Here is a 27,057-nt window from a genome sequence, read left to right on the forward strand (position 1 = left end):
ACAATATACAATGATACACAATTTAGCAATATAAATGTTATAATTAGCCATCAAATCATTATAATACAACAGAATTAAAATAATTAGAATGAAAAGAGTTTATGCGAGATTATGTTACACACAGGGTTTCCAGAGTCACTGAACTGCATGTCCAGAAACCTATTTCCTAAGTCTACATGCAAAACAATGAGCACACAGGGCACTTATTCCTTGAGTTTGGAAATCTCTGTCTGTAAGATGAAAATATTAATATGGCATTTTCTCTATTCTTATATTCTATTTGAAAGTTTAGGAAACTGTGACTTTGTTCATCGCAAAATGATAAACAGAAACTCTTTATGGCAGAGAGAAAGGAGAAGAGAAGGAGAGGAGACGGGTAGGGGGTGGAGGGAGGAAAGGGTAGGTTGGACCTTTTGAAGGGGTTCAAGTAAAAGAACACTGCAGCTGGCACCACCGTGGTAGTAGTGGAGGAAAGGGAGGTGAACAGAGGGATATAATGGAGGTAGCATCAAAAGATGTGTTTTACTGATGTTTATATGTGTGGTGTATAGGTATAGGACATGAAGAAAAGAAATAGAGAAATCTAAGATTAGTCTAAGATTTTCACCCTGAGAAAGTGGGTGGATAGTGATGTGATTCACCGATTGGGAATGACGAGGAAAGAAAACTTTTAGTAGAGTGTAGGTAGAGTTCTGTTTTGGCTACAATCATTTGCAACATCTTTGAAACACCCAGGTAGGAATGGCAATGAAGGAGCTGGATATTTGCATTGGGAGTTCCAGGGACAGGGAGGACTGGAACTCTAGATCTGGGGGTCATTGGTTTAGGTGGTATTTAAGAAATCTACTCACTAGGTGATCCAGAGAAAGCCTGTGACTAGTGAAAAGCTCAATAAATTAAAGAACTTTTATGTGACTCTTGTAGTGTCTACATGAGAACTTCTAAATTGGAAAGGAGTGAGTTAATATGGACTATACAGTGCGATTTGTCCACATAGCCATAGAGTTCTTGTTTAGACATCCTAACTTACTGTGTGCAACTAGAAAAACATGATTTTCTATAAGTGATATCTATGTCTTCTCTCAGACAGGAATTTTTTTCCCAGTGGATTTTTGATTTCACTAAATTACGTAAGACCGGAGATCAGTGCTCTTTATTTTTAAATCAATGTTGGCAATAATCTAGACAGACCTTGTACTATTCCCTTTTTCAGCTTGCAAGAGACTTTGTTCTTTTTGAAGTTATATGTTATTATTCCTCTCCTGTCAAGCGTGCAATAGGTACGGCCACGCATTAGTGACCCACTAAACCTAACCCATGGTATCTTTTTCATCATGTTAGCACTAATGGCAAATGAGAGCAAGATCCAAGAGGAGGACAGGCTCTTGGGACAATTTGGATTAATATGCTGAATTGTCTAAAATAAACAGAGACTCCATGTGTAATTTTCATTTCCTAAGCTATGCAACAATTACAGTTATTCTACTCAAATGTCCGTAGCAATGAGATCAGTGACAAAAATAGTGCTTGAAAAACAAGAGAAGAAATGGCAAACATGTTATTTATTTGCTTAAATCTATTATAATGAGACTGGAAGTGTTAGTCTCATTAACAGAGGGACCTTTCTTTCTGCAAGCCAGCGGGAATAATAAAGGCAGCTATGTGACATTTAAAAGGCAACTGCTCTGCTATCTGTAGATTCTGTTTCTGATGATTACTGATCACAGAGGGAAGTGATCTGAGTAAAATGCAAACCATCTTGTTCATCATCTGCATTCCCAACAAAGACAGAATTAGGGTTAAATGCTATAATACAGCAGCCAGGATATGCTGAGAAATTATTCATGTTGAAGTACTTGAACATTTATTTGAAGCATTTATTCAGTTGTTCCTTTGCCATGTGACAGTCCAAGAGTTGGCAGAAATACATCTGTTGTATTTTTTTGAATAGGCAAAAAGAAATTATAATTAGGGGGAATATTGCTTTATGCACATAAATATACTGCATCGTTTGAAAAAAGTTGTTCCAAACAAGTGACAGGGAAATCTGCAGGCTTGTTTGGTGCCTTTGTTTTAATGACAAAATCATAATCTTCAGTGGAAACATGCCTTTAGAATTTAGGTATCATACGATAATGTTTCAAGGTAAATTTAAGAATCTGAGTTATTCAAAAATTTTTGTATTAGCATTTGTTTGAAACCTCAGACAGGCAAATATTACTCAATTACTGAGTGATTTTTAATCTCTCTTAACTATCCCAACATGGATTCCAAAATGAAAGGTTTGAGGGGATTTTTGAACCATCCATTTTCTTGGGCAGATGAAAAATAGGAAACTCAGAAGCAAATAATGGGCTATATAATATATCACTTGGGTGACCAAGCTTCTCTATACCTCAAAGATTCAGGCTGGAATTTTAATGGGTTCCAGTTCTATTTGACCCAATTCATCCATTTCCGTTAGATATGCTTATCCTTTACATACTAAAACCACAGAATGAACTGTAAATCATCAGATTATAAAATTTTATTCTGACATTTTTAGGAACTACATTTATTCCACTTTCTGCCTATGTAATGAGGTCTTGCTACTTCCTTTTTTATTTTAGAGGTGAAGAGCTATGAAATTTTGACTCATTTGCATAGTACCTACATGAGACTATAAGTCTAGTTTTCTACTTTAAAATATTCAAATCTAATACTGCTAGGATTGTGGGGACTATACAGTTTCTCAGTCTCTCTCCCTCACACATACAACAATTGCAGTCACTATTGATGAAATACAGAACGAGATAAAATATCTCAAAGGCAGGATAAAAAAAGAAAAGGAAATAACACTATTAAGAAATGAGCATAAAAACCTATATGAAGAATAAAAAGAATATCTAAAGCACATATCTCTCTTATCCTGTTTCCATGTCAGCAGGAAGTGTAACTATCAGAGATCCTTAGGAAGCCCACCACATCTCATTACTTTCTTAGGAACTAACTTCACTAGCCCAGTGAATTATGCACACTTGACACTTAGGTTAAAAAGCAGGAGATGCACTGTGCCAGGGAGAGACGCAGAAAGAGTATACCTCGTTTTGGCTGGCACATGAAGGGAGTTTGTATGAAGGAGTGACAGAACTGGGCTTGATTTTGCAGACGAAGCTAAGACGGAAGGTCTTCTACGCTTACGGCCTCTATGAGAGTAAGTATAGTGTGCACTGGGGCTCGTTTAGAGTAACAGACATGAAAGAAGTGTGGAAAAGGAGTTTTATGGCACTCAGATTGTGGAGAGGGGGTAATTGCCTCAGGAGTATTGGTTAGACAGTGAGGATTTGGTAGAAGATGACATTTTAGGTCTCTATTGAGATCAGTTTGGATTCTGAGTTTAAATACAGAGATTCATAAGAACTGTGAAGAGCATTTTGAACATAAAGGAGATTGTTACACTATGTGCTACCAAATAATGCTGTTCTTGGTGATTATAAAGAGCAAGCGGAAGAAAAGTTAGAATACGATTATTTTTCTATTCAGGTTTAAACTGTAAGGCTATAGGTAGATAACCTCTTGAGAATCTTTTCATCTCAGTGATCTACGAATAGCTGCCTTTCTGATCTGGTTCTTTTTGAGCATGTGAAATGTTTCTGATATAGCAGAGATTAAATGTCCTATGAACATTTCTCTGTTAAAACTCTGCATGTGTAATGAAAGGGATGCAGTTTAGAACTACTATTGCAGCTACTGATCCGTGGGGATTCAAGATCTTTAACCACAGTGAGCAGTGATAGTCTATTTTGTTTTAATTTTAGGAATAGATTTTTTTTTAATGTGCTGAATTCTTGCACTGCCTGAATATAAAATTTAGTGATATTCATGAAACTCCGAGACAAAGATATACTGAAAATGCAAAGATAATAAAACTTGGTAGGAAAATGGAAACATGGCTATTTCTGTGAGTGAAGACAGAGTAATAGTTAATCAAATGTAAATTTTAATAACTAACTCAGCTCAGGGTACCAAAATTGAGAGTTGATTACAATAAATAATTACAAAACACACTGATCTTATTTTTGCAAATAGGACATGAAAGTTATTAAATCACAGATTCATTTCTTGGATATTAGCACACATATTTTAGATACAAAAAAGGCACAGTTTACATCCTGGAAAATGAGATAGTGATATGTTATTAAAATAATATCTATTAATAAAGCTCTAACTAAATGGCCAATAGATTTTAGCTGTTATATAGTTTACTGCTGAGAAATTGATTAGGTAATTGCTGAGTAGATCTAATTCAATTGTTGTTTGAAATAATAAAATTGTTTCCTGAGCTGGTCATTGTGATCATCTTTTAACCAAATTGGTCAGGATATGTGTTAATTACAGAGTGTATTATACACCAGTCTTCCTTCACGTACACACAATAGAATGGTTGGTCTTATAGAGTTCATCCTGAATCTGAGAAAACATGCTTCACCTGGAAAGAAACTATGGCATACTATTTGGACATATGTGTGGGCTTTGGAGCTCTGCACAGCAAACACAGATGTGAAGTCAAATGAGTTAGTGAGTATGAAACACTTGGCTCATCACCTGCCACTGATAAGAACAATCATTAGCTATTATTACTAATATTTTCCTTAAAACAGAAGAAAGTTATGTAACAAAACAAAGCTTTTGATTTAAATATAGAAAATCTGATTTAGGGCCCTTTCTGGTTAGAGGCCAGAAAACTACTCTAGGAAAGCTATTTGGCTTGCTTATATCACCTGAATTCTTCTGGGGTTCAGTTTCTGCTTTAAAAAAAAATAAAGAGAAGAGTAACTTGCAGAGTGGTTGTGAGGATTAAATAAAATAAATCAACTGAAAGAATCAAATACTGCTTTGTATATTACAATCACTTGTAAAATGTTAACTCACTTTTATTATTATTACACTTTTTCTTCAGAAGTTTTTGGAATGTGATGAGGTCATGAAATCCGTAATATTCAAGGATGTTCTCTTTGACTAAACATGGGCATTCCTTACTCTATCAACTAGAATATTTTCAAGGGAAAGAAGAGTTAGGAAAGAAGCAAAATCTGATCACTTTTTGCTCCTGTAACTCTTAACATTGCTAATGCCAAAGGAATGTTTAAAAATTAGAGCATGAAACAAAAATATTTTGATAGGTCTTTATGTGAAGTATTTATGAAAGTCTCATGAAAAAAAGAAAGAAATAAACAAAAAGATGTGAAATAAACTGTCAAATACCCATAATTTAGGAAAAATGAAACTTTCCAAGACTAAATAAAAAATACATTTGGCTTTTATTCATATTTTAACTCTTAGAATAAATGTGTACTTTGCAACAGATTTTTCTAATTTCCCTTTGACCAACATGGTTTTTTGGGCAGGTGCCTTGCTATATAGATGTCTGTGAATACAAAGATGATGAGGACTATTCATCTGTAAAAGGATTTGTTTATTTCAAGCAGAATTTCAATTTCTCTGCTTTTCTTTAAATTACTTCCATGAAAATACAAAATAGAGGTATATCATTTTGTCCTGAAGGGGCAGAAAAAAAATCTACCTTGGTGGCTTGCTTTAAAATTTCTCAAGTTATTTTCTATTTGACAACTAAATCAAACAACCAGTGCTTTTACTTTCTCTGATCTAAACAATTTTACAGAGACTAACTTGCAAATGTCCCAAGAGATGAGCCTGCTCACAGTGAAAAATGTACTCAGCAGGAAATTCACTTAATGATAATGATTATTCTTCTATGTAATGGACATTTCATTGTCAGTAAAGTGTAATATTATTCTGTTGAAAGCTTTACATATGCAGCCAGCTCCAAAGACTAGCTTAACTTGCATATCTCACTTTCCAGTTTTATCATTTGTCTCTTTGCATATTCAGTGAAATCCTTTCATGCTTGGTTTGTGGAATGTTTTATGCTGGTGTCATTTGCTTCCACTGGGGAAAAAAAAATTCTTCATAGTTTGTATGTACATGTAGACTCATGAATATATTTTACACAGTATCTTGGACTAGAAGATGACATCTGTCATTCTACTGTGTATGAGTGAATAGCGAGAGATTATTTTTCTCCTTTCAATTAAGCAAAAACTTGCTTTATTTTCACATTTTACAATAGCAGACTTTTCACTTGGGTCAGGATTTCTGGTCAGCAGAGAGCAAAGACAAGGGGCTGGTAGTGTATTTGGACAGCTGACTGAAAGCTCTCCCTCATACTAACACAAAATCTCTTCCATATAGGTTTCAAAGAGTCTGTAATGTCACAAAGATACTGATTTGTGGCTTTAGCATTAAACCCTGTTTTTTCTTTAGAATATAAATACCTTGGGGACCTAAAATTATGTCACCTCCACTTTCAGATGATGTTCTTCCAAAGTCGGAATATACCACTTCATCAAAAATAGGGACTAAAATGGGGCAAGATACCAAAAAAGGATGAAGATACATGTGAGGCCCCTGAACTGTGAGAACAAACCTAGAATTCTCCACAATTGAAACGTTAAACAGAAGGGGTAAACTTAATATCAGATTAATTAATTGGATAATTTATCCTTGTGTATAAAATAGACCAGGGAAATATATACAACGTATTTATGTAAATATGCCACACAAGTCACTATTTTTATTTTAGTCACATCTAACCTCATGGGAATACTTGCATGCAAAGCACAAATATGTGATATGTCCTAAAGCACAAATTTCATTGTAACTTACATACACTTACATCTCATTTTTATGTAATTACATTTTCAATCTCTTTAACATGCAGTGAATCTATCCTGATAAATAGGTATAACAGATAGATATATAGATATAAATGGACAATATATAGCCAGATAGATACAGAAAACACCTTACTAAGCATGTAATGATCTTCTGAAGAAATCTTAATATCTGATATACCCAGGATCTAAGAGGGTAGGTTTTAGATGCAATTATTTCCAATTTTATAGGCTAACATTTACAAAACTGAGTAACCTGAAAATGTGTGAAAACTCACTGATACTGTATGTATAAGGAGATATGTTCCATTTTCTAAGAGAGATACTCAAATGCACTTGGGTATAGCATTTCTTTAAAAACATAATGCATTGCTAGAATACTAATGAAGATGATAAGATATGATCCACATTTGGATTAAAGTTGAGAACAAAATAATGGTCTGAGAGATAAATTTATTTCTGTGAGTAATGCTCAAAAGCATTTCTATTTTGATAACATCAGATAATACTACCTATATATGCTGAAATAAATAAAAATTCACATAACAGATATCAGAGCTTACCAGCAAGATTAGAAACTAAATGCTTCCTAAGTCATTAATACATAGATTGACTATTGTGTATCATGTGATCTCTTGTCCAATTTCTTGGCATTTGGGGACTCAATACAAAATTTTTAAAGGCACATTTTACTACAATATATAAAAACATAGTTAGCATTTTTCTTATATTTATGCCAGAATAATGATTATTTTTTATGAAACATGATCACAAATTCACACAATGCAGCAAAATATATATAACTAAAAAAAAAATCCTCAAACTATGATGACCAAAAGTGACTATTAACCCTGAGTAATCTTTATTTAGTCACTTCTCTGCATATAAACATGAAATGCTAGGTTGGTAGGTACAGGAAGACATAATAATTACATAAAAATAAGACTGCTATTTTATAATTCTTACCAAGATGTAATTTATGTAAAACAAAATTTGCCACTTTGTTCAATTTTATGTGCTTTGGTAAACATACAAAATGGTGTAACCACCACCACAGTAATGATACTGATCACTTTTTTTTTTTAACCCTGAAAACACTCTCATGTCCCTTCACTGTCAGTTCTGTCCACTGGCCACCACTGATCTGTTTTCTGCAGCTATAGTTTTGCCTTTAATAGAAACTCATGTAATAGAAATCATACAGCATGATGGATTTCTGTCTGGGTCTCTCTCTTAGCATAATGCACATGATTATCACACATGTTGTTGTGTGAATAGTCCTTTCCTTTTTATTGCTTGATATTGTTTTGTAGTATAGATGTGCCACACTTCCATACATCCACACTGCAGGTGAGGGACAGTTTGTTTTCAGGTGCTGCAGTTTTTTTTTTCAATTTTGGGTTATTACAAATAAAAATGCATCTGGGAAGACTGTGTGTGTGTGTTGAATTCTTCCTTTCGGTGAATACAGGAGAGCAGCGTTGCTGAACTGCATCGTTTATGTCTATTTGCTCTTACGAGACGCTGTGACGTTGCAAAGTGACCACAAACTATGGCATTTTCACCAGCACTGTGTGGAATTTGATTAGTGCCACATCTTTGATAATACTTAAATTTTCATTTTTCTATGGAGTGTATGGTGGTTTCTCATGGTAGTTTAATTCTCATTTCCCCAGTGACTAATGATTTTTATCATCTTTTCACATGCTTATTTGTCATATGTATATTTCTTTGGATGTGGCCATTTTGTTGTTGTTGCTGTTGTTGTTGTTGGGTTGTGTATTAGTATCTGAGGGCTGCCATAACAAAGTGCCACTAACTGGGTGGCTAAAAATAACAGATCTCTAATGTCTTAACAGTTTGGAGGGCAGAAATCCAACATCAAGGTGTTGGCAAGGCCACATTTCCTCTGAAATCTGTAGGGTGGACTCCTTCCTTATCTCTATATAGCTCCTGGCGGCTTGCTGGGAATCCCTGTCATTTCTTGTTTGTAGTAGCAGCACTTCAACCCCACCTCTGTCATCACATGGCACTTTCCCCTCAGTATCTGCGTCTCTTCTCCTCTTTTTATAAGGACATCTGGCATATTGGATTAAAGGCCCACCCTACTCTGGTATGACCTCATCTCAACTATTAACATCTGCAACAACCCTATTTCCATATAATGTCACATTTTGAGGTAATGGGAGTTAGGACTTCCAATATATCTTTTGAGTAGACACAACCCAACCCATAAAATGTTGTTTTTCTTCTTATAATTGAGGTGTATAAATTCTTTATACATTCTCAATAAAAGCCCTTAATTTTTTTTCATGCATCTATATGTGTAAGCTTATACTGATGCCACACAATCTTGTTACTGTTGCTTTGTATTAAGTCTTGAAATCAAGTAGTGTGAGTTACCCAATTCTGTTCTTTTCAAAATTATTTTGGCTATTCTAGAATCTTTGTATATCTATAAAAAACAAAAACCTGCTTGAATTCAGATAGGGATTGCATTAAATCTATAGATCACTGTGGGAGATTAGATAATTTAACAACGTTGAGTCTTCTAATTCAAGAACAATATATATTTTTCATTTCTTATATCTTCTTTAATCTTTCTAAGACATGCTTTAGCTTTTAAGGTAAAAGTCATACATTTTTATTAACCTTATTCCCAAATATTTCACTTTTTTGGTTATAGCCACTGGAAGTGCTATTGCTTTCAAGTGATTCATGACATACATGTTATCTCCATTCATTTAAGTCTTCTCTAATTTCTCTCAGCAATATTTTGTAGCTTTCCACTTATAGGTTTTAGATAGATGTTAAGTTTATCCCTTGGTATTTAATATTTTGATGCTAGTATAAATTATATTGTCCTTTAGTTTTATTTTCCATTGCTATTTTTTTGATACTAGTTTTCTATTGCTGATGAACATACTACCACAACATTGGTGACTTAAAATAACATTTACTGTATTTTGTTCTTTTTCTATTTCTTATTCTTCTATTTCTAGTCTTATTCTGACTTATATTTTTACAGGTCAGAAGTCTAACACATGTCTCATAGGACTAAAATCAAGGTGTCATTAGGGCTACATTCCTTTCTGGAGGCTTTAGGGAAGAATCCATTTTTCCTGTCTTTTACAGCTTTTAGAGGCTTCTTACATTCCTTCCTTGTCTCCCCCTTCCTTCATCCTCAAAGCTAGCAATGTTGCATCTCTTTGACCTTTCTCCTTTCTCACATCTCTCTGAAAACAAGACTTTCCACATTTAAGGCCATGGAGTGGGTTTAGATATTCACCTTACTTAGACTAGAGGGGGATTAGAGTGGGCCCCTGGATAATTCAGGAGATTCTTCCATCACATTCCCAAATCTCTTTTGTCATATAAGGTAACATAGTCAGAAGTTCAAAGATTACGGTTTGGACATCTTTGGGGGGGGTCAATATTCTGCTTACCATAGTAGTGAGATGAAGATATAATTGGCTTTTGAATATTGAATTTATACTCTGAGATAATGCTAAACTCATTTTTCAGTTCCAGTAGCTTTTTTATAGATTCCTTAGTGTCTCCTACATAGACAGTCAAGTCATCTCAAATAAAGGCAGTTTTACTTCTTGCTTTCCAGTCTGTATGATTTCTATTTCTTTTTCTTGTGTTATAACAGTGGCTAAGATTTCTTGTAAAATGTTACCTAAGAAATGGTGAGAACAAACATCCTTGCTTCACTTCCATTTTTAAGCGAAACGCTTTCAGTCTTTTACTATCAAGTATAATATTAGCTCTAAGTCTTCGTAGATTATTTTAATCAGGTTTAGAAAATTCCCTTCTATTTCTAGCTTGTTGGTAGTTTTTTTCTTTGCCTGAATGATTGTTGGATTTAATGTATGTTTCCTTGTTATAAAATAAGTATATCAAAGTCCACCTTAGAGCAGAGATAAAAATTAGGTAATATAGGTAAAAGTGTCTAACATTTTTGTGAGACAATTAGGGCATAGGCACACATTCTGTAAGTGCTATGTGGTGTAGGGTATAATTATATCTGTTAGGAAAAATGTAGACAGAGACAGCAAAGCACACATTTTTTTCCTGAGCTCTCATCCTAAATAAAGTATTGTTTCAGTGAGCATAAATGGACTGGCCTCATCATGTAAAAGTGTGTCTCAAGTGTGTCTCAAGAGAGACACACTGCTCTGTACATGGTGTATATGTAGAGGGATGAGAGGGAAATACAGTGCAGGGGATACCTATATAACTGCCCAACAATGGAGTTTCTTGTCTGAGAAAGTACCCTTTTTAGAAGGGCACGTGTTCATAGTTCAATGGTTGTTAACCATCCTCTAACCCAAAAGGCTAAGCCAGCCCCTTGCTGAGCTACTGAAAAAGGTATAAAAAGTAAATACTTCCTCCCAGGACACTCAAATTTGTCTCTAACATTTATAGCATGCACTCCATACCTATTAGTCTCCTTTTCTCACTCTGCACTACTCCTATTCCCAGAAGGCCAAAGTTCATAGTCTATTAATGTCTTCATTTTTCCAGGATGGTTGTAGGAATACATAGCCAGATTGCGGTGAATGCATGTATAATCACCTTGATATTATTATGGATATGCCTATATTAAAGCTAAGTAAACAAAGTTATCCAGAAAACGAAGTTATTTATGTCATTGGCACATTTTTTGCAACAAAAAATGGATATGCCAATTTATAGCAATTACTAAAATTGACCTGGTCTCTTTTCTTTTCTTTGGTTAATATTCCACACATAGAGCTCATTATTTCATTTTCAGAGGGAAAGGAATGCAGTAATGAAGGCCAAGATTCAGTGGAGTTATTAACTTGAGTTTAAGTTAATTAGTCTTTTGGTGTTTATTATTTGACGGATTTCCTTTCTTCTCTCTCCCCCAATTTTACCTCTTACAGTTTCTTTTCACATGAAACACTTCTTTCAAATGAAAACATCTCAGTCAGAGAAGTAATAAGCAGGGTGGGAAATAGAACTCTATTTCGGTGCCTCCAGATGCCAACATTGTTTGCAGCCATTGTGAGTGTAGTTCATACAGGCTGAGCTGGTTAATTTTATGTCAACTTGACTGGGCTAAGGGATGCCCAGATAACTGATAACACATTATTTTAAGTGTTCTTGTAAGGGTGATCCCAGAAGAGATTAGCATTTGAATCAGTAGACTGAATAAAGAAGATCTCCCTCACCAGTGTAGGTGCACATCATCCAATTCATTAAGGGCCCCAATAAACAAAGGCCGAGGAAAGGCAAATTTGTTCTCTGCTTGAGCTGGGACATCCATTTTCTCCCGCCTGTGGACATCAAACTTTCTGGTTCTTGGGCTTTCAGATTGGCAGTTATATCACTGGTCTCCCTCAATGATTAGGCTTTTGGACTTGGGCTGGGACCTAGACCATTGGCTCCCCCGATTCTCAGGCCTCTGGACTAGGACTGAATTATATCACCAGCTTTCCTGATTTATTAGCTTTTCTGCTTCTTTAGCTTGTGAAGGGCAGATTGTGGGACTTCACAGCCTTAATAATTGTGTGAGCCAATTCCTTATAATAAATCTTCTTATATATGTGAAGCTAACATATACACACACACACACAATCATATATATATTCTATAATCTCCTATTGCATCTGTTTCTCTGAAAAACTCTGATCCTATTGCATCTGTTTCTCTGAAAAACTCTGATCAATGCACAGGCAATTTGAACACTTCTGTTTAGTAGATCCCAATAAAGCAGGAAGATCATCTCCAGTTACAATTCTCTACGTCTGTATCCCCTGAAAGCTTCCAGTGAGTGGAAAAATTGTGTCTCAGCAGAATGCATTTTAAAATCTTTTTTAATGAAATCTGTTTAATCAAGGATTAGGAAAACATTGCACAGTTCTATCTTTCCATATTTGCATTCTAAACATTGAATACTGTGGAGGGTTTTTTGTTGTTGTTGTTCGTTTCTTTTTGTTCCACTGGTTTTATTAGTCCTTCCTATTTTGGGGTGAGGTATTTAAATGCACATCTCAGTCATCAAGTCATTTCACACCTTCATTCTTTAGCATGCATCTCTAAACTTAGAGGTATTTTCTTATATAACTATAGCTTACTTTATAGTAAGACAGTTAAGAAAAGTTCCACATTAAAATTTCATTAATTGTTCAAGAGAGGTCAAAACAGCAGAGTAGGACACTGGGCTCACCTGCCCTCACTAACGTGTCAAAACTACAACTACATCCAGAGAGACTCTTGCTGAAATTGATATCAGGACTAGCAGAACAGCTTTTTTACAACAAAGAAAGATCTACATGGAGTCTGGTAGGAAGGCAGGAGAAGTGATCTGGTTGGGACCTGCATCCCTAGTGGGAGACACAGAAGAGCAGGGGTATGTCATAGGGTCAGAGACCCTCCCTGGGGCAGTCTATAGCAGTGCTTTCTCTTCTTATTAATTGTGTTTATATTATTTATTCAAGACACCCAGTCAATAGTTTCATAGTTCTCTATTCCTCCTATTTCATATGCACTGAATATTAGCACTAAAGGCTTTGTTGAACACAGGTTCACACTGGATAAGAATATTTCATAGGTGGCTCTACATCCTTCATAGTATATCATGTCAGGAAGACAATAATGTCTGGTTATCATATTAATTGTGATGACAGGACAATAGGTACAAACACACATATGCATATTTGTATTCTTCCTCTTTTCTGCCTCTTGCTCTTGTCACTTAACAATCTGCTCTGGAGAGCAATTAAATTTCCTTACTGTTTTTACAGTTACATAGTATACCATTGTAAGGATATACCCTGGTTCATTCAGACAGTATTCTCTTGAAAGACACAGGGGTTAGTCCCAATCTTTTGCTTTGGCAAATAATATTGCAAATAATAACCATGTATATAAGTTCCTTGGAAATTTTCCTAGTGTATTTTTAAGATGTAGTCATATAAGCAGGATTCCTGGATTGAAGAATAAAGAAGTAAGCAATTTTGCTAGATACTGTTAAATTCCCAGAGGACCTACAACATTTTGCATTCTGACTAGAAACTCATGAGAATGTGTGTCATTCTACCATCTTATCCACAGAGTATATTGTCAGATTCTCAGATTATGGGCTAATTCAATAGGTAAGAAATGGCATTAAGATAAAGTTCCAATTTATTTTTTTCTTATTATGAGTTAGGTTGACAATATTTTCATATGTTTAAAGCTATCTTTATTTATTTTCCTATGAACTGCCTGTTCATAACATTTGTCCATTTTTCTACTGGTTTCTTAGCTTTCCTTTAAAAAATTTATAGGAATGCTTCATGTACTGAGATATTAGCCCTTTGTCTCTGATGTAGATTACAAATATTTCATATGCTTTTACTTTTTACTTATTTGCCACACAAAAAACTACTTTTAAAAATACTATTTATGGAGTCAAATGTTTTAATCTGCCTTTCTTTTGCCTCTAGATTTTGTGTTCTAGAGAAAAAAGTTTTCCACACTTTCAGACTATACATATTTTCATTCATATATTCTTCTAGTTTTTGTGATTTCATTTTTAATAGTTCTTTATCCCTTCCTAACTTAATATGATGCAAGACATGAGGTACACAGCCATTTTTATCTCTTTCCAGGTGGCTATGCAGTGTCCTCAAATCTCTCATTTAAAAGTATCTTTTTTTTGCTGACTAAAAATGCAAACTTTTATCATATACAAAATTTTTATAAACAGTTAAGTCTTTTTCTGTTTGTCTAGTAATGAGCCAATATCAACCTGTTTCAATTATAATGACTTTATAATATGTTTATAGTGGGGGAGGTGTCAGCCCTCCTCTTCCCTAACATGTGTATTGCTCTCTTTTATCAGAGTTTCATTGGATATTCCTGATTGCTTACTTTTCTGTACAGACATTAAAATCAACTTGCTTATTTAGCACCAGAGGAAAACAAATCTATTGATTTTTTTATAAGATCATGTTAAATTCATAAACTAACTTAGGTAACATTGATGTCATTATGAGGTTAGCTTCCTATACACATGCACACACATACACATATATGTCTTACAACCATATACTCACTTCTCTCCTCAGACACAGATACACGCAAACACCTACTTTCTCATTATGTGGTCTATTTCCCTTAATCTATTTCCTTCCTCCTTCCCTCCCTCCCTGTCCTCTTTCCTTTATTTCTTTCAGCAGTTAACTATTTCTTTTGATATTTAGGAGGGTTTATATTGCTCTAGTGGCTGCCTTTACACTAATTCTCTAATACCTTAGTTCTCTCTCTTATTTCTAACTAAAGCTGACAAGTAGAGCATCAATGATTACCAAAGCATAAGTCACATAGCATTTAAAAAGTTGTAGTAATTTTTAAGGAGTCAAAAGTTTTTCTGAACAGTCTCTAGCATTGGAAATATTTTTTTAAAGTTTTACAAGGTACTCACAGAGGTGTTATAATTTCTGTCTCTTGCTTTTATAATGAATTTTTATAAGATGTAAGTCGCAATAAATTATATTAAAAATTATATCATTCTTTCTTTTTACATTTAATCACATAAAAATATTTATTAGAAAAAGAATAACAACCTAACTTCAGGTCTCCCTTCACATGCCAAAAAAACAATGTTCTTGCCTGTGCGTGGGATCAGGTATGTACAGCTCATGTACTCATAAGCATATGGTATAGCCATGCTTTCAAACAGTATGCTATACTTTTCTGACAGTTTAGTATTAAACAATTTTCTATATTTGAAGCATCACTTTCTGTTGAATGTCTTGAACCACCATTGTCAAACAAAATTTTGTCATCTTAATGCAATTAAATTACAATTGAGAACACAACAATTCTAATTTCACAGTCCTTTTATGATGAATCTAATTAATAGCATTTAAAGATCCTTAGGCTTATATTTTGCTTTTATTATTACAGTACTTCCCTAGAGCAACAGTAAGCCCCAAAGCCTCTGAAATATGATGGAGATTTCCACTGACCTCAAACTGCCTTAACACTTGTAATTTCGTATCCAAGATAACTGTTATAATGCTCTTTGCTAGTACTTTTGCTATCATTTACATACTGTGGCCTCTTCCAGACATGTTTGCCCTCTGACACCCACTAAATCAGACAGCCACAATGCCTTGAGGAAAGAAGACTGTAAGGCTAAGGATTAAAATGTAGTCCTACCAGAGATTGGTGATACAAGGTGGAGATTCAGGTTCTGGGCACTAGGATTTTGGCCAAAGAACTGTATGGTGGTGGTGGTAGAGGTGAGGTAGTGGAGGAGAAAGATTTTGTACAAGAAGGGCAGAAAGTTCTAAATGTTACTTTCTTTTTCCCTCCTCTGCCCTACTACCATAGAATTGTAGGACTCCTGACAGTAGCTCTTCTAGTCCAGTCCTAGTTTTGCCTGTAGTCCTTATCAGTCATCAGAAGGAATCCAGGAGCAGCTGATTATAAAATTAAAAGTAGCTCACTGAAGAAGACAACAGGACAACAGGAAAATCCTCAGTGACGTACTTTAATATTATGGTTTAAAATAGCATTTCCAAAAATGCATATAGCAGAACATATTCCTAAGTGAAGTAAGTTGCTCACAGTAGACAAATGTATTTGATAAACATAACATGCTGTGCAACAATAAGAATTATATCTATTATCGGTCTCTGCCTCTAGTGCCTGGCACAGAGCTCCTAAAACCCTCATAAATAGGGTACTAAGAGAAGCTTTTGTTCTTATATTTAGTCTTTGACCTTGGTTACTGACACAGAGATCCTAAAACTTTTGTAATTTCCTGAGTGATAGGAGCATTTGACACTGAGCTTCTAAATCCCTTGGAATTTCCTGAGTGATTAGGAACATCCTGTATTCTAATGAGTTGACTCTTGGTGGGTGTGGGCTAGTCACCAGAAAGACCAAGCCATGATTAGAAGCTTAAAACTTTTAGCCCCATCCCTTATTCCCCACAAAGGAACAAGAAATAGAGATAACTGATCATGCCTATACGATGAAGCCTCCTAATAGTAAGGAGTTAGGGTAGTTTCCATGTGCCAGGAGGGTGGCACACCCCAACTCCATGAGGACAGAAGCTCCTGAACTCAGGATCTTTCTAGACCTCACTCTATATATCTCCATCCAGCTGTTCATTTGTATTCTATATTATATAATACATTGGAAAAAAAGAAAAAATAATACATTGGTAAATATAAGTATTTCTCTGAATTCAGTGAGCTTTTTTAGCAAGTGTTCAAATCCAAGGAGTATGGTCATAGAAACCTCCAATTTGTAGCCAAGTTGGACAGAAGTTGTAGATAACATGGGGGCTTTTTACTCGTGATAGGTGTCTGAAATAGGGAGCAGGTTTGAGGAACTAAGTCCTTCACGCGTGCTGTCTGCACTAACTTCGGTTAGTCAGAACTGAATTAAATTGCAGGACACCCAGTTGTTGTAAAGAGTGGCTTGGTGTGGGGGAAAACCCTACACATCTGGAGTTATAAGTATTGAATATGTGAATAAAGGAGAAATAGGGAATTATTCTTTTATATACTTCATGCCCCCATTGTGGACTCACAATGTACGTTTCTTCAAGAAAATCTATCTATGCTAAAAAAAATCTGTGTCGCCAAAGAAACCTACTATCTAGTTTTCAGTTTATTTAACTACATAAATTTTTCCCCCTTTGCTATATTTTTAACCTTTCATGGAGCTAATTTATGTAGAACATACTCTGTAAAATGCTAGTCTGAAGATTTTCCTAATTTATAACTTACTGAAGTTTGTAGCTACATCAGATCCCTTTGGAGGTATAGTGGGTATAAATTAAATCTATAGAACTTTGAAGTTGGTCTTTTGAGTGCCTCAAGGAGTGTTTCTGCAATTATCAACTAAATAAACAAACAGGAACATCTGATTTTTCATTACTATCAAGTCCATAAAGTAGATGTTAGCTACACATATGGTTAATTACCAGTATCATAAAGCTTTATTGAAAAGCATAATATTTACATCAAAGTCAGCATATGAGTTATGCTAGATTTTAGCTACTGTGAAGGTTAAGATTTAATGATAATAATCAACATGTGGTGGGAATTACTACAAAGATTTTTATTCAAATTATGTCAGAAAATCCTTTCAATAACTCAGTGAATGAAATAGGATGGTGGTATTGTTTTGCCTGTTTAAAAATAGATGCTGCATTTTCTTTTCAGACCCTAACAGTACCATGTGTTATTTATGTTTGTATGTGTTGCATGTGTGTAACAGAATAATTCTGTGCTTCATGGACCAAACAGAAGTCTGGGTGTTTTTATCAGACTTACTCCTAACTTTTCATGATGTTACAGCCAATACTACCAAGTACTTTGATGTCATTTTCTAAGACATAAAGTTGAAATCATGTTGGCTATCATTAATTTGCTCTTTTGAAGCTGAAATCATGTTGGCCATATACTAATTAGAATCAAAACACCTTTTGGGGGAACTGCATCATATGAGACATTCTGTCACATGGAAGATAAAATATCTGCGAGGGAAAGGAAGTTTGGGGGGACTCAGAATAGCACAGTTTTGCATACATAGGTTATAGTATTTATCAGAACTTGGAAGTATTTGGATACCTTTTTGCTCTCAATTATTCAGTCTTTTTTCTTTCAGTTATAAATAGTTGCACATAATTAACAATACAACTACTTAACTATTCCTTCCCTAGAGTAGGGGTATAAGAGTTTAATAGTACTTACATGTTACTACTTCATGGATGCAATAGCTTCTTGTCCATTCCAACTTTCGCATTTTCTATGTAGACGCTGATTCCTAAATGGAAGATATCAAACTATGAGTATTCATAATGATACGTAAGTTCATGACATAGAAGAAGGCAATGTAAATGAAGATAATAAAACCTGTATGATTGAGGAATGGAATATTATTCATGTCATATTATGTTATTTCTTGAATAAATAGGCAATGTAGGATATTCATTTAAGCCATATATACCAATAACCATAACCACATGAGATAAACTGATATTTTTATTAAGTCATTATATGAAAGTTAATACAAAAGTTCTTTAAACTAAACATAAATATTTAAAAAAATCTCAGCTTTAAATGAGAAAATAATTCTTAAGTATATTAAAGAACTTGTTTACTGTGGTAGTTAATAATGCAATGTGAGTTATAATGCTATAAATACCAGAAGACAAACTATATGAAAAAAACTGACATTGTAAGACTATTCCAACACTTATCTATGAATTAAGACCAGTAAAAATGTGGATTTTTTGGTAGATCTTTGCAGTGTGCATTATTTTTTATTTCATTTTAATGGTTCTCCACTATGAAGACAGGAAAGAAAACAATTGCTGGCAACATCCTTACTCATTAAAGTGTTGGGGAAAATAATCCAATAAACATCTGCTTTTTTCAATTGTCTTAGTCATGAGAGGTTTTTCCAATTTATGCTATTCTGTCTTTGAATAATTTCTCCTTTATACCCATAAATTCTTTTCAACTGAGGAAATAAAAGAATTTAAAAAGAGCTAATCAAAAGTTTTGATTTATCATACTTGAAATTTATTTTTTTTCCTTAGAAAATGTTATTTATTAGACATCAAGGAATTCTAAACAAAGGTAAAGCAATTTTTAAAAAATTTCAAGCATGGCTCACATCCATCTGTAAATATTTTGACTTTTCCTTGTACTCAAGAGAAAATAAATCTCTAAAGACTGTATTTGTTTTAACTCCCAAACATGCTACTAGCTCTTGGGTCTACATGTCTTCATATCTTGTGATTGACTGTTCTTAAGGCAGTTTTATTAATTAAAAGAAACCTTCTTTATATGTTATCCATACTGTTATCTTGTGAACAATTGGCATTCCTAAGCATTTTATTCTTTTGGTCTTGGCTTACTAACTCTAAAACATCTTATCATAGAAATATCATTTTGAAAACAAGAAGAAAGAAAGAAAAGAAAATCCTGATACCCTTGTCTAGTTGGGAATTTACAATAAACTTGAATCATGCAATTTCTAAGGAGTATTGTGGGAGGCATATACAATGTCTTAAAGTATTACAAAAATCAGAGTTTGCAAAAAATAGAATGAATAGGTTAACTTGGTTTCAAAGACTAAATGAAAGCAAATTCTTGGTAGCTGATGGTGGGGAACTGAGGGAAGTATTTCATAATTACGACTCAAATTTCTTTGGAAATCAACATTATTTTCTTTCTAGTGGAAGACATAATAGGTGCTATATTTTTAAAAAGGCTTAACTGTCCACTCTTATTACTATAAGCTTAGTATATCCAATTGAAAGGATAGTCCTAAGAATGTCAAATTGCAAAGTTTAAACAAATCTTAGTGATTTTTCTTGCACAGCTAAAAACCTTAGTAGTTTAATGTCAGGACAAATTAAATTCAGGGGCAGAGAGCAAAATCAATTATACATGATTCTGAGAAATTGTAAGGGTATAACGACAGCATGGAATTTCTAGTTTAAGACGGCAGAAGAAAATTTTCCTTCCCTCTGCTTCTTCCAATCTCACCACCAACAAAAAACAATAAATGATAGAAGAAAATATTCCACCATAAGGGGAGCTAGAAAGTTATCATGACTCAAAGAACAAATCTTTAAGATCACTCGCCAAATCATTTGCCAAATGGTAATCAAAATGATGTATCAGGAAAAATTTACAATTTTCTTAGTGGTTAAGATGGCATACCAAATGATCATGGTTAATTATAAGATGAGATCTAGGGTTGTCTAGAAAGACAGGAAAAAATGTCCCAGTGGAGATTCAGCTTGATATCTCACAATGGTGGGGAAGATAGAGATGAAAGACCAAAAAAATTGTGTACAAGAAACATCAAAAATAAAATACAGGTGGTGAATTGCTTCAGATTCTCCTAGGTCTTCCAGGCACCACATGCTCAGTTTGACCCCACATGACTTTCTATTAGCACTGATTAACATTCAAAGATGAATAAAATCATACAAGAGGGTAACAGGCACACATCACTAGCACCACACAGTTCCAGTGTAACATAGAATTCATTCAGGGAAGTTTTATAAGCAGAGAAATAGTAGGGTAGGTAGAGACCCCATACTTTCATTTTTTTCTCTAACATGGGCTGGACCTAGATGTTCTTTATGCATCAAAACCAAAGGTCTAGGAGAGAGGGTCTTCCTAGGTTAGTATGTTGGACATGCAACTGAGGATCCCAAGAGTGAGTATGTGCCTAATACCACATAACATAATTATACGTAAGTCTAACATGGGACCTGGGAACACCTAGTTTCTCTAATCAGGAGTGGGCTAACTTTTTTTCTAAAGGACCAAATAGTACTGTATTTGATTCAAAAACAGCCTCTGTGGGCCTTATGTTCTCCATTGCAAATACTCCACTGTGCTGTGGCAGTAAAAAAGTAGCCATAGATAGTACATAACAAATGAGCAGAGCTCTCTTTTAACAAAACTTTATTTATGGACACTGAAATTTGAATTTCATATAACTTTCATGTTTCAAGAATTATTTTTCTTTGGATTTTTTTCAACTATATAAACATATAGAAACTATTCTTAACTCACATTCCATTCAAAAACAGGCAGCTGGATTTGGCACTTGGGTTATGGTGTTTGCTCATTCCTACCCTAAGCAACAAGAAATATATTAAGTGATATCTAGGCCCTGGGATAAATATAAGGAATATGTATACCAAAGTTCAAGAGATATAAACCAAGAGCCCTGGAAACAGATTATATGCCAAGAATGATGACATGAGCTAAAGACTTTGGCTCTTTGCAGCCCAGTTCAGTCTACTGAACCAGCTCCCAGATAAGGTATTAAAAGGGGAAAGGACTCCAGGGCCATCCAGATGTGTCTCTCATCAAGTAACCACAAAAGCTCTAATATAATAAATCACACATTAAAGCATGCTTTATAAAGAAGATTAAAAGTGTTTTAAAAAGCTGATAAAGAAGAGATCAGGAGAAAGAAATCATGGATGGTGTAATTGGTTTAAATTTTAAAAATGAAAAAAGAGTTACAATACTCAAATACAGGAATATAAAAGGGAGAAAGGGTTGAAAATTCAACTAGCTTATAGATCTTAGAAAACAAACTCAAGTGATCAATGAAAATATAATAGCTCTGAAAGTCACATTAAAAAATCAAACAAAAAGAAACATCACTAAAAAGAAAGTCAAAGGTACAGTGGTTGTTCTTCTTCAAATTATTTTAGGTGGTAGAGTAAGTTGTTTATTTGAGACTTCTCTTGTTTCTTGAAGAAGGCCTATAGTGCTATGAACTTCTTTGTTAGAATGGCTTTTGCTGCACCTCATAGATTTGGGGCTGTTGTGTTTTCATTTTCTTTGTCTCAAAGTATTTTCTGATTTCTTCTTTGATTCCATCACTGACTCAATGATTTTTTAGTACCTTGCTTTTTAGTCTCCACATGTTCATTCTGTTCCCATTATTCTTGCTGTAGTTGCTTTCTATTTTCATACTGTTGTGGTCAAAAAAGATGCTTGAATAATTTCTATCCTCTTAAATTTGTTGAGGCTTGTTTCATGACCTAGTATGTGGTCTATCCTAGAAAACAATTCATTCACGCTTGAAAAGAATGTATATTCTGTTTTTTTGTCTTTGGAGGTAGTGTCCTGTAGATATCAAGGAAGTCCAATTGGTCTATTGTGTCATTTAAGACCTCTTTGCCTTGTTGATTTTCTGTCTGGATGATGTGACTGTTGATTTCAGCAGGGTGTTAGAAAGTCTCTTACTATTATTATATTATTGTATTACTGTCAATTTCTCCTCTTATGCCTGTTAGTATACACTTTACATATTTAGGTGCTCCTATATTAGGTGCATATGTGTTAATGAATGTAGTATCTATCCTCTTCTTGTTGATCCCTTTATCATTACATAATGTCCTTCTTTGTCTTTCTTTATGGCTTTTGTTTTAAAGTCTATTTTGTCTGATACGACTATTACTACCTCCACTTCCTTGTCACTTCCATTTGCATAAAATATCATTTTCTGTCCCCTCACTTACAGTCTGTGTATCACTTTCATCTTGAAATGAGTCTCTTGTAGGCAGCATGTTACAGGTTTATCCAATCTGCCACTCTGTGTCTTTTGATGTAAGCATTTAGTTCATTGACATTTAAAGGATTACTGAGAGATATGTATATATTGCCATTTTAATCTTTGTTTTCCAGTTGTTTTTGTAGTTATTCTTTGTTTATCTTTTTCTTTCTCCAGCTGTGGTTTAATGATATTCTTTTGTAGTATGCTTGAGTTAATTTCTGTTTGATTTTTGTGACTTTACTGTTTTTGATTTGTAGCTACCATGGAGTTCAAGTATGTTGACCCATGACTACATCTGTACCTAAATGACTTTAAGATGATAGTCATTCAAGTTCAAATATATTCTAAAAGATCTACATTTTTATACTCCTCTCCCTTACATTTTGTGATTTTGCTGTCCTATTTTACATCTTCATGCTTATCTTTTACTGTTTGTTTTAGTTATAATCACTTCAACAAATTTTTTATTATTTTTTAATGTATGTACTGGCTTAAGTGATCTGCAATTCTTACTATATGTTTGTCTTTTCTATTGTGATTTTCCCTTTCCTATAGGTAATTGCTTCTTTTCTATTAAGGGAAGATCTTTCAATATTTCTTTAAGGCTAGCCTTAGTACTGCTGAACTAATCCTATCTTTAGGATTTAGTTTTTGCTTGCCTGAGAACTTCTTTATCTCTCTTTATATTCTAAATGATAATCTTACTGGGTAGAGTATCCTAGGTTTCAGGTATTACCCTTTCAAGACTTTTAACTTATCGTACCTCTCCCTTCTAGCCTGCAAAGTTTCTGCAGAGAAATCAGATAATAATCTTATGCGGATTCCCTTCTAAATGACTCTTTGTTTTTCTCTTGCTGCCTTTATAATCCACTCTTTAACTTTTATCATTTTAATTATGATATGTTTTGGTGTGGGTCTGTTTGGATTCATTTTATTTAGCCCTTCTCTGCTTCCTGTACCTGGATATCTGTTTTATTATTTAGGTTTGGGAAGTTTTCAGTAGGAGAAAGGATATAATAAAGATCAGAGAGGGAAAACATAAAATACAGATTAAAAATTGAATAAAATCAAAAGCTGGTTTTTTTGAAAAGATAAAAAAAAAAAAATGACAAACCTCTAGTCAGGCTCACCAAGAAGAAAAGAGAGAAGACCCAAATAAACAAAATAAGAACTGAAAGAGGAGAAATAACAACAATACCACAGAAACACAAAAAAATCGTAAGACAATACTATGAACAATTACATGCCAAAAAATTGGACAACCAGAAGAAATGGACAAGTTCCTCACAAGACTGAGTCAAGAAGAAAGAGATAATTTGAACAAAATGATCACTAGAAGTAAAATAGAATCTTTAATTTTAAAAACTCCCTATAAACAAAAGTCTAGGACAGGATGGCTTTACTAGGGAATTCTACCAAACATAAAAAGAACTTATATCTATCCTTCTCAAATTACTCCAAAAAACTGAAGAAGAGGAAATACTCCCAAATTCATTATATGTTTTTTGCCAGCATCACCCTGATACCAAAACCAGATAAAGACACTGGCCAACATCACCATACCAAAACCAGATAAAGACACTACAAAAAAAAAGAGAAAATTGCCAGCCAATATCTTTGATGAGTATAATACAAAAATCATCAACAAAATATTAGCAAACTAAATCCAACAATACACAAAACAAATCATATACCATGATCAAACTGGATTCATTCCAGGGTCAAAAGAATAGTACAATATATGCAAATCAAACAATGTGATACACCCCCATTAACAAAAGGAAAGACAAAAACCACGTGACCAACTCAACAGGTGCAGAAAAACGTTTGACAAAATTCAACATCCATTCAGGATAAAAACTCAACAAAGTAGGTATAGAGGGAACATATTTCAACATAATAAAGGCTAATTATGACAAACCCACAATCAACATAATACACAATGGTGTAAAGCTGAAAGCCTTCCTGCTAAACTGAGGAACAAGATAAGGATGCCCACTCTCACCACTTCTCTCTGACGTAGTTTAAAAGTCTTAGGCACAGCAATTAGACAAGAAAAATAAATAAAAGTTATAAAGTAAAACTGTCACTGTTTGCAGATGACATAACAATCCATATAGAGAATGGTAAAATCTCCACACAAAAACTATTAGAACTGATCAATGAATTCAGCAAGGTAGCAGGCTAAAAATAAATATACAGAAGTCTGTTGCATTTCTATATAGTAATAATGAACTATTGTAAAGAGAAGTAAAAAAAAAAAAAAAAAAACCACCAAAAAACCTAAAACAAAACAGTCTCATTTAAAATTACATTAAAAAAAAACCACGTAGGAATAAATTTAACCAGAGAAATAAAACACCTACACACTGAAACCTATAAAACACTGATAAAGGAAATTGAAGATGATTCATAGAAATAGAAATATATCCCATGCTCTTGGATTGGAAGAATTAATATTGTTAAAACAGCCATGCTATCCAAAGCAATCTACAGATTCCGTGCAATCTCTATCAACATACCCATGATATTTTTCACAGAACTAGAACAAATAATCCTAATATATGGAACCACAAAAGATTTGAATTCCCAAAACAATCCTGAGAAAAAAGAACAAAGCAGAGATTTAACCCTTCCAGACTTCAGACTATACTACAAAGTGACAGTAATCAAGAAAGCATAATATTGGCACAAAAACAGACAAATAGATCAACAGAACAGAATAGAGAGCAGAGCAATAAATCCACACACCTGCTGTCAACTAATCTATGACAAAGGAAGAAAGAATATACAATGGCAAAAAGACAGTCTCTTCAACAAGTGGTGTTGGGAAAGCTGGAAAGCTATATGTAAATCAATGAGATTAGAACACTCCCACATACTATGTACAAAAATTAATTCAAAATGGTTTAAAGATCTAAATGTAAAATATGACATCATAAATAGCCTAGAAGAGAACATAGGCAAAATATTGTTTGACATAAATCATAGCAATAATTTCTTAGATCAGTCTCTCAAGCAAAAGAATTAAAAGTAAAAATAAACAAATATGATCTAATCAAACTTAAAAGCTTTTGTACAGCAAAGGAAACCATCACCAAAATGAAAAGACAACCTATGGAATGGAAGAAAATATCTGTGAATGATGTGACTAACAAGGGGTTTATACCCAAAACATACAAACAACTCATATAAGTCAATATTGAAAAAACAAACTGAATCAAAAAATGGGCAGAAGACTAAATAGACATTTCTCTAAAACATGCATACAGATAGCCAATAGGCATATGAAAAGATGCTCAACATTGCTATTTATTAGAGAAATATCACAAATCAAACCACAATGAGGTATCATTTTACGCCTATGAGAATGGTTACTATTTAAAAGTCTACGTATAAATGCTGGAGAGGGTAAGGAGAAAATGGAACCATGTTCCATTGTTGATGGGAATGTAAATTGGTGCAGCCACTATAAAAAAACAGTATGGAGTTTCCTTAAAAAACTAAAAATAGAGCTACTTTATGATACAGCAATCCAGCTCTTGGGTACACATTCAGAAAAAAAAACCCCAAAAACCTCTACTTTGAAAAGGTACATGCACCCCAATGTTCATAGCAGCACCATTTACAATAACCAAGACATGGAGATAATCCAAGTGCCTATCAAGAGATGACTGGCTTAAGAAGATGTGGTGTATATATATATACACAATGGAATATTACTCAGTCATAAAAAGAATGAAATGTTGCCATTTGTGGCAACATGAATGGACCTAGAGAGTACTGTGCTTAGTGAAATGAATCAGAGAAAGAACAGTACTATATGATATCATTCATATGTAGAATCTAAAAAATAATACAAATAAATCTATATACAAACCAGAAATAGACTCACAGACATAGAAAACAAACTTATGGTTATCAAAGGAAAGAGGGAGGCATGGAGGGCAGATTAGGATTTGGGGATTAATAGAAATTACTAAACATAAAATAGATAAGCAACAAGGACTTACTATAGCACAGGGAATTATCTCCAATATCTTGCAATAACTTGTAATGGAATATATACTGCCAAAAAAAAAATTACTACACTGTGCACCTAAAACTTACAAAATGTGTATCAACTATACTTCAATTTAAAAAAGTATCATAGGTTGAAGTAAATCATATAAACAAAATAGAAAACAAAACAAAACATGAACATGACTATGGAAAAAATTATGAATACAGCAAAAGATAC

Source organism: Camelus dromedarius, chromosome 3, assembly GCF_036321535.1.
Source record: "Camelus dromedarius isolate mCamDro1 chromosome 3, mCamDro1.pat, whole genome shotgun sequence".
In the NCBI taxonomy this organism is placed as follows: Eukaryota; Metazoa; Chordata; class Mammalia; order Artiodactyla; family Camelidae; genus Camelus; species Camelus dromedarius.